This window comes from Citrus sinensis, chromosome 3 (genome assembly GCF_022201045.2).
Source record: "Citrus sinensis cultivar Valencia sweet orange chromosome 3, DVS_A1.0, whole genome shotgun sequence".
Lineage (NCBI taxonomy): Eukaryota > Viridiplantae > Streptophyta > Magnoliopsida > Sapindales > Rutaceae > Citrus > Citrus sinensis.
The window spans coordinates 4,539,780-4,551,445 of NC_068558.1; the positions used below are offsets into that span (position 1 = coordinate 4,539,780).

General features: G+C 35.5%; 1 long non-coding RNA gene across 1 annotated transcript; it reads right to left on the reverse strand.

Annotated features, from left to right (window-relative positions):
• Nucleotides 1-1,308: 1,308 nt before the first annotated feature.
• LOC127901529 (uncharacterized) lies at nt 1,309-2,269 on the reverse strand. The gene is made up of 2 exons (XR_008053754.1): nt 2,170-2,269; nt 1,309-1,695 (listed from the first exon to the last, which is right to left on the reverse strand). It is a non-coding gene; the product is annotated as an uncharacterized LOC127901529 (long non-coding RNA).
• Nucleotides 2,270-11,666: the final 9,397 nt, after the last annotated feature.

Sequence of the window (11,666 nt, forward strand, 5' to 3'; positions counted from 1 at the left end):
TTAACATTTTGTTGAGCACCAAAATAATGGTCAAATTTATTTTACTTTTACTTAAAACGGGGTTCTCTTTTTTATTATTTAATTTAATGTTGAAAACGAAATTAAGATTATCTATGTGACATATATTTATTTTTAAATATTTATTATATATTTATTTTTAAAATTAGAAATATAGAAAATTAAAGAAAATCAAATCAGATCGTAATAAATTATTTTTTAATTAGTATTTGCTTTTTTTTTTTTAGGTTAAATCGATTTATATCTTTTTTTTATATTTATAGTTTAATACTTTTCTTGAAAACTTTTCAAATCTGGTAAATAATTGATTAATATAATTTTAAAATTTTATTAGTAAAAAATATTGAAATTTAGCACAAAAATAATCCCCCTTAGTATTTCATACCAAACCAAATAATAAAATTTAACTTCTCTCTCCCCTCTCTTCCTTTCTTCTTCCCTCCGATCTTTTCTACCCTTCACTTCTCTTCTTATTTCTCCGAACCGAACACCACCTAAGGATTTAGCATAAAACTCAATATTTTAGACTTTTATGACTTCCACCTCTTTTCCTACGCTTAATCGGGTTTTTTTTTTTTTTTTTTAACTTGGGCTAACTTAAAATAATATTTCAATATATGATTATTGAGATCAATGAGAATTTTTATTTATATATATGAATTTTCATATAGGATGATATGAATATTATTAATTTTATAAATATTTTATTAAAAAAATTGTATTGAGGACTAACATGAACATTACCTTTTAACTAAAAACATGTACAAAATTTCTAAAAAATGATCGGACCTCAAAGAAATTTTCCAAACTAGCCTGAGCTATGGTCGCCCTCGCATTGCGGCGTAGCTTCGCCTAATACTTTGCTTGCAGCCAAACTCTTTTTCAAGAAACGCAACCATTTTTTGTATTTTAGAAACCATGGTCGGATCCATTGATCTGCTGGATTTCATTAAACGATTAAATTGCTTATTCCCTTTATGTTCATAAAGAATATTCGCTGTGTTCTTGTAAATTTGTTTATCTATTACGTTGATTCTTTTAATATATTTTTCACGTGTGTTTAAAATTCTTGACAATAAGAATATGCCAATCTGGTTGCGCCAAGGCAAGTGTTCCTTTGCGTTTTATTTATTTACACATTTCAAATATATAAACATACAACTTTGTAGACCGTTACTTGTCCGAAGCCATAATGATTAGTGACAAACAAGGAAAAAATAATATTCGTCTATTTGGGAGGTCCACAATATGTCTTGATGGGGAGCAAGTCTCCTAATATTAACAATGTCAGATACATTAATTTTATTCAAGAATAGGGATGTACACACTCAAAGTATTCAAGGTTATTTTTGAGATTACAAGAAATCTAATGAAAGAAGAAGCTCATAAAATGGCACAGTAATTGCTGCCAAATTCACCCTCGACATACTTAGATTAGAAAAGCCATATCCTTGGTTCTTACTTGAGGCCAAGGCAGTGAAACTCTTTTCATGGCCAATTTATTTATCATGACCTGAATAGACAATGCTGAATCCTAGCCCAAGTCATCTTCCAGTTTGAATATCTGTCTTCTATGTTATCTCCCTATAAGGATAAACATATTTTTTGCCACACAGGGTCTTATTTTGGCAAAACCTCCTTAAGGGCCACATATGCAGCATCTTCATTTACTGCCACCTGCTACGTTATAATCAAGTGATTCATCATTACTAAACTAAAAAAAATGATATGGAACAGAAAAGCAAATCTCAACAACCCATATGAACATAATTCCAAAACCTATCATGAAAATAAACCTAGACCAATTGATACTGTTCGGTTCGGTTTTGTTTTGTTCGATTTGGGGTTTTTTCCATTCATATGTATGAATCAAAAATCATAATTCCTAAGGAACACCATCAATTCATATAATGAAAACAGAAACTATGCTACCTGGTATTACAAATGAATTAAATCCAGGCTGAAAATATCACAAATGAAGCATTTAACCCACACCCAGGCTGGTAAAGTGTACAAGAAAATGATGAAGTAATAAGCAATTGATGGATATGGAGTGTTGTGTTGAAACTTAAAAGAACAACTAAAGTTCTAGACTTATCTACTATTCAACAAGCAAAACCCAACTTCTATCATCGGTTGGAATTTTACTACCTTACTAGCGCTTTCTCTTCTACAACCTCTTCCATCCTCTTCTCAAGCCTCTTCTCCATTTTGTTGTAGAGCAGCTCTTCTTGATCTTGTTAAAACATTTTATAAAATAAATTTGACACAATTTAAAAATAATTTTTAGTTTACCCCAATATCTGAATGTGTTATTTTATATATTTCATAATTAAATGGTAAGCAGTTACAATTGAATGGGTCTATATATTTCAAAAGCTAATTGTTTTCTTTTTTGGATTACGATCATATCATAAAAGAAATTTGTCTCTTCCCATTAGTTTCATTTCTAATTAATTTTCATGAAAACATTTGTGATTGCAATCACGCAGTGTGCATGATCAATCAATGAATAATCTATGATTTTCAAAATGTGATAATTACATGTATGTATGCAGCAATTACTGATAGGAACAAATATAAAAAATTTACGTTGGTTAATTTCAAGTTGCTACCCCAATCATGGCCATGTGTATTAACTAATGTCAAATATCGATTAGTACCTACTAGTAGGTTGGAGTTAAATTATTTTAATTTAATTTTTTTATCTAAAATTTTAACATAAATTTTGTGTGTGCGCTTTTTCTTTCAATGCTAAAATATGTAAAAAGAATAGTTAACAAGATTAAAGTCTTGTACAAATTTCGAAATACATTTAACATCTGAACCCATATAAAAGGATGCTTCTAGATAAACAAAATATTTATCTATACATATAATGGGTTGAATGATATCTTTGAAACGAAAATTCTATGATAAATAATAGATAGTGTTAGGGCCCTCTTTTTCATGAGGGGGACTTTTCTGGCCATGAAGGAAGGAACTGGAGTTGGAGTTTGTCAAAGAGCTATTGGTAAAAAGCATTGCCTCTCATTGTAGCAGTGAGTTGTGTGATTCATAGTGAAACTTGAATGAGTTTGTGGACTGTTAGAACTTTTTCAAACGACTTGACGAGCATCAAATTTCTTAAAAGCAATGACAAATGAAACAAAATCAAGATAAATTTTTTTTTTTTTAATTTTTAAGTAAATTTGAAACTTTTAGAAAGAAAATTATATAAATTTAAAAAAGGAAAAAATTGTCGTCTTTGATTATTTTTCATTTCTTAACGAATGTTGTAATTTGTTATTGAGTCCCTCGTCAACCTTCATTTTAAATTCCAAAAATACCGTTTTAACTTTTAAGTATGAAAATTAAATTAGCGTCTTAGCTGGCACCAGGTGGCGATACACCTTCTCTGATTGGGGCTGTTTAATTTTCGACGTGGGCCTTGTTTAAACAGTGGCTGTTTTGGACCCTTGGAAAGCCCTCAAGTCTTGAAACCAAGCTTCAGAACTAGATTGAATTAGTGCTACAAGCGCCCAACGCCGGTCAAAACGGTCGGTTTGAATTTTGATTGTCCTTTAAGTGAAAGAAATCTAAGGATACCTCTCCCTAAATTCTATGTTTTTTTGTCTAATTTTCAGTGTTTTTAGGAGCTCTTTGTGGTTGCTAAGACTTACTAATTATTTTCTATAAAAAAAGACTTAGTAATTATTTTAAATACTCGAACTCTGTTACCGCAAAGCTAATTTCAACTCAAAATTTTTTATTGAATAAAAGAGAGGTGCGAGAACTTTTTAAGAAGTCATTAATCTTAGTATTGCAATCGTCCAAACACGTTTAACTGCGAGGTTTGGTGCATTAGTGTTGGTATGACTACACTCAATAAGACCTTTAGCTAGTCCATCGGCAGTAAATTTGAAGTACAAAGTGGTAATTTAATGGCAACCAATGTGGTAATTTCAAACAACAAATCAAGACTGCAAAACGCCTTCCGAACTGAAATATAGAAGAATAGTGATAAATTTGTGGCTGTAAAGAGATTTGTTGTTGTTGCTGGTGAAATATGAGTTAATAGAAGAATGAAATGAAGCCCCAATGATATATCTTTGAAAATAGTTTATTTTAATAATGAAACTTTGCCCAAAGTTAGCTTCTGTTTCTCTGGATTGATAAAACCCTCATTGAAAATATACAAAATCTAAAATAAAACAATAATAGAGAAAGGTGAGAGCGAGGAAAAAAAAAATTCTAGTAAGAAGTTCATTTTTTAAAATAAAAGGAGTTGACATATATGCAAATAAAAGAAGGTGATGTTGTTTGAAGCTATCGAGATATTTGTTAAACCAGTTTTTTGATAATTTTTTTTTTTTAACAAAATGCCCACAACTTAAATTATTGTTATAGATTGCAAAATTAAATTTACGAAAAAAAATCTTGAATTTGTCTTCCTCATTTAGACCTTTGATAGTAGAATGAAAATTGAATGAATTTATTATATTTGAATTCTACTAAAAAATAAGAGTAGTGCTGCATATTCTAAATTTTTTTATCGCAAAAAAATTATCTCAAATGGCATAATATTTATCAATCAGTTAGTGAAATAATACACTTAAATAATCTTACTCATTATTATTTCTTTTATAGATTCAACAATAAATCCCCTCTATTGGTAGGCTTTGTATACAGAATAAAATTGAAACAAATTAACCATGTGAGATTGGGCAAATAAGCGCTAAATTTTGTTGTTTCTTTATATATATTGTTTTTGTTTACAATTAAAGGGAGAGAAAATCTATTTAAAATTTGAGGATTTGATTATAAATACACTAAAGATAAAAGAATGGGGAGGATTGAGAAAGGACCGAAGAGATAGAAAGTGGATAAAAGATAAAAAAAAAAGCTATGAAAGAAGAAGAAATAATAGAGAAATCTTGATAATTTAGCATTATTAAGTTATTTTGGGTATTAAAACGAGCTTATAAAGTAAAACAAAAACTCATAAATTTCAATAATGAGTTTATTGAGTAAATATGTTTAATTATTAATTTGGTGTGTTCAAATAACCTTACTAGAAAAGTAAAAACTATTACATATGATATAACTTAAAATGCGATTGAACTAATGTTATAATAACAGAGAATGAAGATTATGAATTTTATGAAAAGGATTTCATAATTAACCATGCTTACATCACAATTCCAGTATTTAACTTGGATTCCAGGAAAGATAAATCTTTCTTGAGCTCCATGTACTCACGACAAATACCATCTACATTCACGATGACAATTTTCAAGTTTGTCTCCCTGTGAAAGATGTGTTTGTATAGAATTTTGTATTATTATTATTATTATTAACTAGGATTAATCAGATTTTGTATTATTTATCCGTAATTAGCAAAACACTTTCTACATCCAAGTTCGTGCTCAACGTGACCCTGCCTTTGTCGTAAGATGATAAACGCCATGATATTGATACATTGGGTTATGAGTACTATTGTTGAGGGGAAGGACAAAAAGTTCAATTTGTTTTACTTGTTATATTAATGCTAAGTGATTTCATTTCAATTGATATCGCTTATTGGATGTGGGAAAGTTGAATAAATAGTTTCACAAATTATGAAATTTTACCATCTTCCTTTTCAAATTCTAATTGGGATGCTTTGATCTTAAATGAGAGCTCCCTTTCGTGGCCAATCGGTGGCTTGGATCGTCAACAAGAGCGGAACAAAATCTGTTGAAATAGCCACATTTACTAGCTTGATAATCTTATTGTCTTATATTCCATCACGAGAGAGAGTTCAACTCTCACCCATTCAAACTTGTCAAAGAAATGAATTTAATTGTGAAGCATGCTCACGGACTTTCAACAACTCTAATCATGGAACGGTTGAACTTTTGGAGAGTGATTCCAGAAGCTTGCCCCTCTTCTCTCAACATTGGCATTATCCACCGAAATGCTTTTCTCTGTCACTACATGTTCTCATCTTACCAATTTCGAGGTGCTGAGTGTTGCATTCTGTTCCTCTTTTTAACCTTGACAATTCCAACATCAGTAATCTCCTAATACTCCAAGCTTCTAACAGCAACAGACCAACAGTCATGTTCAAGAGGAGACTAGCTTTGTCCAGTCCCAGAGACCCAAAAAAGACGACAAAACAAGTTTTGGCAACAAACAAAACAAGAGCCAACTTATGTCCGTCCAAGAGACTCTAAACGACTTTTAGCTTTAGCGCTTTAAAGTCCTCCAATCCATAACAAATTCAACAACACTTTCAAACTTGTCGTCCTTTTGTCTTCATTTCGTTCAAATAGCAGAACTCTTAGCTTATTATGGCATTGCCACATGCAAGCAAAATGAATCTGACTACTGTTTAATCCCGTTAAAAAATAGCCCCAAATCTGCTATAAAAAATAAATAAATAAATAAGAACCAAACAGATGGGACCTAGATGGCTACAATCAAACGACGCATTCACAAACATGCAAATAAATTAACGACACCAAATAAATTTTTTTTTCTCAATAAATAAGCTCATAATAATACACCAAAAACTGTGAGAATAAATTATCCTTCGCATGACTAGCATCTTCATTTCTAATCTACTAATGTTCTTGAAGAGGAAGCAAACCTTATCAGACATTAGCTGACGCCCCATGCCAATTACAATTCACATATATCATACATGTGCTCTCGTATTATGTTCATCAGCATTGTCAGTGCAACCCATCAGCAGCCGGTTTTCTGTGCCCTCATCAACAGCAGAACAAGTCGTGGAATCTTGTCTTATATATTCAAGCTTTGTTGAAAGTCATGGCTGGCGCCGGCCATCTAGATGGCCGGTGCCAACCATTCAACATTCAACACGGCCCGCCATTGTTGGTGGTGCCGTGTTGAATGACTCCAATAAAAAAAAAAAAAAAAAAAAAAAGAGCCAAAATTTTGGCTATATAAAGAGGGCTTCCCACCCTCATTTTTCATCCAATCTTGAGAGAACAATTTAGGGAGTTGAGAGAGAGTTTAAGAGCTTGCATTTATAAGCTCTTATTTTAGTGATTTGAGAGTTTGGGTGTATTAGGGTTTTGGGTAGAGAGCTAAAATACTACAATACTTGTAACTCCTTTTCACTAGTAAAATATTTCCTTCTGTCTTCGCCCGTGGATAAAGGGTAAAAGCCGAACCACGTAATTTCTGGTGTCCTCTATTGTGCTTGTTCTTTATTTTATTTCCAATTTCATTTTAGCTGCGGTCCTGCATCACCCACCAATTTCCTAACAGTGGTATCAGAGCTATTGGTTGTATTTTTGGAGTCAGGAACTGTTCACGTAAGGGGTACTATTCACGTATACGGCACCGTACACGTATACGGTACTGTTCATGTACACGGTGTTGTTCACATAGACTGAACTATTCACGTATACGGTACTATTCACGTGAAGCAGTGGAAGCGATCCAAGAATTTTGCGGTGCAAAGCAGGGAATAGTGGTGTGAGTAAAGCAACTGTGTGGTTTTGTACATGTCTAGGAAAGTTCTGTCACAAAGGCGATAAGAGCTTAAGGAGTCTGGGTTTTAAGTGGGACCATTGTGACCCCTCCAGTCTTTCCTGGGAACTTTCCTGGTGTGCATTCTTACACATACTCACAACTATTCAAGGTGGTATACTTGCTTGTGTGCAGTATTTATCAACAAAATGGCGGCAAAGTATGAAATTGAGAAATTTAACGGAAATAATTTTTCGTTGTGGAAAATGAAGATGAAAGCTGTATTGAGGAAAAATAATTGCTTGGCAGCAATTGGAGAAAGACCCATGGAGATAACTGATGACAAGTGGAACGAGGTAGACGGCAACGCCATTTCTGATCTACACTTGGCACTTGCAGACGGAGTATTATCCAGTGTGGCAGAGAAAAACACAGCGAAGGAAATATGGGATACTCTCACAAAATTGTATGAGGCCAAGTCACTACACAATAAAATCTTCTTGAAGAGAAAACTCTATACTCTTCGAATGACGGAATCTACAATGGTGACCGACCACATCAACACATTGAAGACTCTATTTTCACAACTCACAACGTTGGGTCATAATATAGAGGAAAATGAACGTGCAGAGCTTCTACTTCAAAGTCTACCAGATTCGTATGATCAACTCATCATCAACCTGACGAACAACAATCCAGTGGAGGGTCTAGTTTTCGACGATGTTGCAGCCTCCGTATTAAATGAGGAGAGCAGGCGAAAAAACAAGGAAAACAGACAAGCAAGTTCGCAGCAAGCGGAGGCGCTATCGGTGACGAGAGGAAGATCAACAGAACGTGGCCCCAGTGGGAGTCAAAATCATGGTAGATCAAAATCCAGAAGTAAGAAGAATGTTAAATGCTACAACTGTGGCAAGAAAGGGCACGTCAAAAAGGAGTGTTGGAGTAACCAGAAGAAAAGAGAGGGCAAAGAACCTGAGTCATCAAATGCTCAGGGGTGTGTAGCAAGTACCTCAGATGATGGCGAAATTCTCTACAGTGAGGCAACAACTGTTTCAGAAGGCAGAAAACGACTTTCTGATGTCTAGCTTATAGACTCAGGAGCTACCTGGCACATGACCTCTAGGAGAGAATGGTTCCACACATATGAACCTATCTCAGGAGGATCTGTATATATGGGTAACGATCATGCCTTGAAGATCGCTGGTATTGGTACTATCAAAATAAAAATGTTTGATGGTACAATTCGCACAATTGGAGAGGTACGACATGTCAACGGCCTGAAGAAAAATCTATTGTCTTTGGGACAAATGGATAGTCATGGGTACAAAACTCATGTGGAGAATGGAATTATGAAGATCGTTAAAGGCGCGCTTGTATTGATGAAGGCAGAAAAGATCGGTGCTAATCTATTCATGCTTAAAGGAGAAACACTACAGGAGGCTGATGCGTGTGTCGCATCAAATGGAGAAGAGTCAACGATGATGTGGCATTTCAAACTTGGCCACATGTCGGAACAAGGTTTGAAGATTCTCTCTGAGCGAAAATTGCTTCCAGGGCTCAAATCGGTAAGTTTACCATTTTGCGAGCATTGTGTTACAAGTAAGCAGCATAGATTAAAATTCAGTAGATCTATTGCTAGAAGTAAATGCATTCTCGACTTGATTCATTCTGATGTTTGGGAATCACCGGATATATCCATGGGAGGTGCAAAGTACATGGTGACTTTCATTGATGATTATTCCAGAAGATGTTGGGTGTATCCAATTAAGAAAAAGTCAGATGTATTTCCTGTGTTTAAAGAATACAAAGCGTGGGTGGAACTTGAATCTGGTAAAAAGATCAAGTGCTTGAGGACAGATAATGGTGGAGAATATACAGACGGCGAGTTTCTTGCTTTCTGTAAGCAAGAAGGTATTCAGAGACAGTTCACGGTGGCATACACTCCTCAACAAAATGGAGTGGCAGAACGGATGAACAGAACTCTTACAGAAAGAATAAGAGCTATGTTGAGGACTGCTGGTCTACCCAATTCATTCTGGGCAGAAGCAGCCAAAACTGCCTGTTATATAGTAAATCGGTCGCCATATACAGCTATTGGGTTGAAGACAGCGATGGAGATGTGGACTGGAAAGCCAGCTGATTATTCCTACCTACATGCATTTGGATGTCATGTGTACGTGATGTACAATGCCCAAGAAAGAACAAAGCTGGATGCAAAATCTAGAAGATGTATCTTCTTGGGGTATGCTGATGGAGTAAAGGGGTATCGTCTGTGGGACCCCACTGCCCATAAGATCGTCATCAGCAGAGATGTTATCTTTGTAGAAGATCAACTGCAAAGAAAAGATGGAGATGATGGCACTGTAAAAGAAAAGTCTGAGACTGTGCCAGTATATGTCGAAAATAATCCAGAAAATTCAGATTCTTCTGAAGCAGCACCAGAGCACGAGGAACAAGAACCAGTCGAGTCCGAGGCTCCAGAAGTTCGTCGGTCAACTCGTGAGAGACGACCGCCAACGTGGCACTCGGAATATGTCACAGAGATCAACGTTGCATACTGTCTTCTAACAGAGGATGGAGAGCCTTCAACTTTCCATGAAGCTTTAAACAGCTTAGATGTTGCTTTGTGGATGACAGCAATGCAGGAAGAAATTGAAGCTCTACACAAGAACAAGACATGGGAACTTGTACCACTACCACACGGAAGAAAAGCCATTGGAAACAAATGGGTCTACAAGATCAAACGTGATAGCAATGACCAAGTGGAGCGATATCGTGCGAGACTGGTAGTGAAAGGATATGCTCAGAAAGAAGGTATTGACTTTAACGAAATATTTTCTCCGGTAGTTCGACTCACAACAATCAGAATAGTCTTGGCAATGTGTGCTACATTTGACCTACATCTAGAGCAGTTAGATGTTAAAACTGCATTTCTTCATGGAGAACTTGAAGAAGAAATATATATGCTCCAACCAGAAGGTTTTGCAGAAACAGGAAAGGAGAACTTGGTTTGCAGGTTGAACAAATCTCTATACGGTCTCAAACAGGCGCCGAGGTGTTGGTATAAGAGATTTGATTCCTTCATTATGAGCCTTGGATACAACAGACTCAGTTCAGACCATTGTGCATATTACAAGAGGTTTGAAGATAATGATTTCATCATTTTGCTGTTGTATGTGGATGACATGTTGGTAGCAGGTCCCAACAAAGATCGAATCCAAGAATTGAAGGCACAATTGGCTAGGGAGTTTGAAATGAAGGACTTGGGACCAGCAAACAAGATTCTAGGGATGCAAATTCACCGAGACAGAAATAACAGGAAGATTTGGCTCTCACAGAAGAATTATTTGAAGAAAATCTTGCGGCGCTTCAACATGCAAGATTGTAAGTCAATTTCTACCCCACTTCCTGTTAATTTCAAATTATCCTCAAGTATGTGTCCTAGCAATGAAGTAGAGAGGAAGGAGATGTCTCGAGTACCGTATGCATCAGTAGTGGGAAGTTTAATGTTCGCTATGATATGTACAAGACCGGACATTGCACAAGCAGTGGGAGCAGTCAGTCGATACATGGCGAATCCTGGCGGAGAGCATTGGATAACTGTGAAGAGGATTCTGAGATACATCAGAGGAACCTCAGATGTTGCATTATGTTATGGAGGGTCAGAGTTTACTGTCAGGGGCTATGTGGATTCAGATTTTGCAGGAGACCTTGATAAAAGGAAATCCACTACTGGTTATGTGTTTACACTTGCGGGAGCAGCTGTAAGCTGGGTTTCGAAACTGCAGACCGTTGTGGCTTTATCTACAACAGAAGCAGAATACATGGCAGCTACACAAGCTTGCAAGGAAGCTATATGGATACAAAGATTATTGGAGGAGCTCGGGCACAAACAACAGAAAATTCCTGTGTTTTGTGACAGTCAGAGTGCCTTGCACATTGCAAGGAATCCAGCTTTTCATTCCAGGACAAAGCACATAGGAGTTCAGTATCACTTCGTTCGAGAAGTAGTGGAAGATGGAAGTGTGGATTTACAGAAAATCCATACGAAGGAGAACCTAGCAGATGTTTTGACCAAGCCGATAAATACTGATAAGTTTGTCTGGAGTAGATCCTCCTGTGGCCTAGCAGCAACGTAGGCAACATGACTATGGCGAAGCAGAAAGGATGATGTGGAGATTGAT